We start from the raw sequence: 5278 nt of genomic DNA, 5'->3' as shown, positions 1-5278 counted from the left end.
CTCCTGGAGGTAGGACTCGAATTCTGATCCGATGAACTATGGCCCATTATCTGATACTAGGACTCTTGGAATCCCGAACCTCATCAAAATAGTGCCCATAAACTTTATGCAGTCCTGCTAGTTTATGGTTCTCATTGCCTTTGTTTCAACCCATTTGGTCATGTAATCAATTCAAACTAACAAGTACCTGAGATCTCCTTTGGCCTGGGGAAAGGGTCCCATGATGTTAATACCCCAGACAACAAAGGGTATTGGAGATAGGACTGAGGAAGGTAGGACTGGATTGATCCGGGACACATTCCTGAAAAGTTGGCATACCTTACATTTTTTCACGAACTCTATCACATCCTGGTGAATAGTTGGCCAGTAGTAGCCTTACCTTATGATCTTATGAACTAGGGCCTTTGCGGATATGTGATCTCTGCATATCCCTTCATGGACCTCCATTAAATAATACTTAGCTTCTTCTGGGCCAATATATTTTAGAATAAAAGAGGAGAAGGTCCTGCGGTAAAGTTGTCCTTCTTCAAGGAAATACTTGGCTGCTTTGGCTTTCAGTCTTTGAGCCTTTCCTTTATCTTCTGGGAGCTCTCCTTTCTCTAAGTAATTGATGAAGGGAGTCATCCATTTTTGGTTGCTTTCTATCTCCAAGATTTCTTTGGATTCAATAGAGGGTTGTTGGAGTTCTTCAAAGTAGACTGAGCATTCCAGATCTGGTGAGTTCCGGACTAACTTGGATAGAATATCCCCTTTTTCATTTTCTTCTCGACATATCTGCAGGACTTGATGCTTCGGGATTGAAGCTAGGTAATTTTGAACCAGTGCTTGATACTTTGCCAAAATAGGGTCCTTTGCTATGTACTCTCCGTTTGTTTGCTTGACCACTATCTGGGAGTCACTGTAGATTTTCAAGTCCTGGACATTAAGAGTCCTGGAAAGCTTCAGTCCTGCAATCAATGCTTCATATTCCGCCTGGTTGTTTGTTACTAGGAAGCCGAAAAATATAGATGTCTGTATCGTGAATCCCTCAGGACTTGTTAGGATAAGTCCGACTCCCGACCTTTCGATTGTTGATGAACCATCTACTTTCAAGGTCCAGGCTCCTGGATTTGCAGCTTGGTTTGTCTCCGGATCTATGTTCATTGGCTCTGGTTCTTCTTCCGAGATGTAGTATTCGATTATAAAATCTGCAAGTGCTTGAGCTTTAATGGCAGTCCTGGGAATGAAGCTTAAGTTGAACTGTCTTAATTTCACCGCCCAATTTACTAGCCTTCCCGAGACATCCGGCTTATGAATTATCTTCCTTAGAGGCTGATTTGTGACCACTCTGATTTCTCATCCTTAGAAGTAGTGCCTGAGCTTTCTTGATGTTGTGACTAAGGCGAAGGGAAATTTCTCTAGTCTTGGGTACCTGGTTTCCGCATATTTAAGTAATTGGCTTACATAGTAAACTAGTTGTTGTCTTCCATTTTCTTCCCGGATTAGGGCAGCCCTAACTGCTTGTACTCCCACTGATAAGTATAGGTAGAGAGGCTCTCCTAGTTGAGCTTTAGTTAGGACTGGTGGTTGGGAGAGGTAGGACTTGATCTCCTCAAATGCCTTCTGGCACTCTGGACTCCAGTTTACCTCTCTCTTGTTGTTTGCTCCTTTGAGCAAATCAAAGAATGGTAAGCATCTCTCTGCTAGCTTTGAAATGAATCTCCTAAGTGCTGCTAGTGATCCTGCTAGCTTCTTCACATCTTTTTGGGTCCTGGGAGCCCTCATCTCCTGGATTGCTTTTATCTTCTCCGGATTAGCCTCTATTCCTCTGTTGCTGATCATGAACCCTAAGAACTTGCCTGCTCCAACTCCGAAGGTGCATTTCTCAGGATTCAGTTTGAGTTCATGCTTTCTCAGGTTGTCAAAACATTCTTTCAGATCTTTTATGTGTCCGGGGATGGTTGTTGATTTAGTAATCATGTCGTCGACGTAGGACTCCAAGTTTCTCCCGAGATGGGACTTGAATATCTTGTTCATTGTTCTTTGGTAAGTGGATCCTGCATTTGTTAGTCCAAATGGTAACATCACATAAGCGTATACTGCTATAAATTATGAATGCTGTCTTGGGTATGTCTTTTGGGTTCATCTTGATCTGGTTGTACCTGGAGAAGGCATCCATAAAACTTAGCATGATGTGTCCGGAGGCGGCATCTATCAGTTGATCAATATTGGGGAGAGGGTATGGGTCCTTCGAGCATGCATAATTCAAATCAGTGTAGTCCACACACATTCTCCATTTTCCGTTTGACTTCTTCACCATGACAACATTTGCTAACCACTCCGGATATTTGATTTCCTTGATAATCCCTGCTTTGAGTAACTTTTCTACTTCTTCATCTATTGCTTTTTGCCTCTTCGGGGCAAAATTTCTTCTTTTTTGCTTGACCGGCTTTCTATTGGGGTTGAAATCCAAACTATGCATTGCTATGGACTCATGCAGTCCGGGTATGTCTCTTGGACTCCAGGAAAAGATATCTTTGTACTCCCTGAGCAAGGACACTAGTTCTTCTCTGAAGGACTCTTCTAATCCTGACCCAACTCTTACCTTTCTGTTAGGACTGCTTTCATCAACCCGGACTTCCTCTATTTCAACTACTGCCTCAATTTTTGCTTGTTCTTTGATTGAGACCATTTGATGAATTAGGGCTTCGGTGTTCTTCTTTAAGTAGGAGCTAACTTGTTCCGATCCTTTATCTTTGGTTGCTTGCATGGTAGGACTAGCTTGGTCTAGGACCTGATTTTCCTTGTCTACCACCATAACTTGGTTGCTTGTCAATTCTTCCGAACTTGGTATGTTTGGTTCTGGATCCGGATTTGATTCAATGAATTGTACTTCTTTTTTTATTTCTTCCCTTGGCAGGGGTCGGTACTTCTTGATACTTTGCTGTTTACGAAGGACTGTGGCCTTCCTTTTGTTATCTTGGTGGGTTTCTGCCATGACTAACCCCTGACTGTAGCATGTTTCAGCAACTCCATAATCTTCTTTTATCTCTGCGACTCCTGTCGGGGTTGGGAACTTGATTTAGAGATAGGAGATTAAAGTTATCGCTTGCATCATAGTTAAAGCTGACCTGCCAATGATTCCATTGTAGGATGAAGGAGTGTTGATGACATAGAACTTGATAACATGAGTTACTTACTTGGTTAGGAGCCATTCCAAAAATTACGGGTAGGTATATGGTCCCTTGGATCGGGACTAGATTGTGTCTGAACCCATAGAGTGGGTCCTCCCGACAATCATTTGAGCGGACACTCCCTAACTGCATTTGATCCACTGTGTGCTTGAAAAGAATATTTACCGAAGAGCCATTGTCTATCAGCATTCTTCTTACTTCATTATCAAAGATGTCCAAGGTGACAACTAAAGCTGCATTGTGGTGGGGGTTGACTCCTTCATAGTCCTTATTGCTGAAGGATATTACCAAATCTGGGAGTGATTAGATTGAGAGTACTTCTTCTCCAAAGTCCGGGCTTCGTGGCGGGGAGTGGGAGTCTCCTAGGACCACATTAACTATGTTCTTTCCTCTCCTCTTCCCCTCTCCTCCGTTGTTGTTGTCCCGGACCAAGTACTTGTTCAGGTTTCCTTTCTTTACTTGGTCCTCGATGAAGTACTTGAATGATAGCAGTTCTCAGTCTTGTGGCCATGTGTCTCATGATAATCGCACTGCCTATTGAAAGGCCTGCTCTTCGTATAATATCCGGAATATTGTGTGTAATTATTTTTATTAATAATTGATTTTTATGTGATTATTATGTGATTTTTGGTGAACTATCTGATGATTGGTGTGGATATGTGGATGCTTATATGTGGTAAAATGTAAGTATGTTAATTTTATTATGACCAGAATAAAATATAGATAATTACGGTATTTTCTGGTAATTTTTGGACTGTTAGATGATTTTATATTGATTTATGAATTTAATAATTATTTTCTGAATAATTACAAAATTATTTTATAAAGCGGGGAATCGTCCAACTTCAACCGTTTTTACGTTTTTACAACTCGAAACTCTTCCGAAAACTCCTTCCTAACCTAATCTGGTAATTCCGGACATTTTCCGTGTTTTGACTTTTTCAATCCGCAAGATTTTCGTTACGATAATCATTTTGATAAAGCAATAAAACCCGTATTCTTAAAAGACGGGATAATATTACATTATTTTCGTATAAAGTGTTTTATAAGAAGCTCAGTTTGGATAATTATCCAATACGAGTACCAAATCAGATCGTTTTTACAGTTACTTAGCGACTAAGTAACTAATTTATCGATCCAAAACGATCCAACACGATCCAATATTTCATAAATATATATAGCCCTTTTTTTATTTCATTTTATTCGTATAATCATAACCTGTCAGTAAAATTTCGTAAAATACAGAGAAAATGTCGAATTCATGTCGCGTTCTTGAATCAAACCTGCGAACGAGGGCGTTATCGAACTCCGATTCGGGCGTGCTATATATCAAATTGAAGCTCTCGAAAAGTACTTTCATAATCAATCATCCATTTTTATGCAGGAATTAAGGTATTTTATTATTTATTTATTTAAATTCGAATTATTTAAAGATTAAATTATGATAATTTGTTCGTGATGTTATTGATATGATTTGATGATTCCATCATGTAGATAATATTTTTCTGGTCAATTTGGTATATTATATGTCAAATTTGGAGTTGAATAACATGTCAAAATTGTTGTTTGATTTTGGAAAATTGAAATTAGGGTTTATAGGTTGAATGTTCTTAATTGGAAATTGGATATTTCTGTGTTTAGGGTTATTGTTTAAATTGATTGCATAGATTTATAGATCATCCAAAGACGAATCAATTGGTATAAGCAGATTAAACGAACGATTCTGAAAAAGCTTTGATCGAAAAATTCACCGGAGCGGCGGCGGAAACTTCGGGTGAATTTTCCGATCGAATCGCGTGTTATTTGCTTAAAACTTTTGCACGACTACGTACCTGGAAGTGAATACAACGGATGCTGGCAATTTGGGCGTGTTCTGGAAGATTTTCAGGCCGCCGGAAAAGGTCCATGGCGGCGGCCATGGAGTTCCGGCCGGCCATGGCGGAGAAGATGGTGGAGAAGGGAAATTTTCCTTTTCGCCCCTGCAGTTTCCAAAAAAATTCAAAATCTTGTATTTTAGTTTTAAAATTTACAAAAACAGGATTCTGTTTTAATTATTTTCAAAAATTATATTTCATTTATTTTTAAATTGATAAAATGTTTATTTA

This window comes from Apium graveolens, chromosome 5, assembly GCF_009905375.1.
Source record: "Apium graveolens cultivar Ventura chromosome 5, ASM990537v1, whole genome shotgun sequence".
Taxonomy (NCBI): Eukaryota; Viridiplantae; Streptophyta; class Magnoliopsida; order Apiales; family Apiaceae; genus Apium; species Apium graveolens.
The sequence above is the reverse complement of the archived record's forward strand: the minus strand, read 5'-3'. Positions refer to the sequence as shown.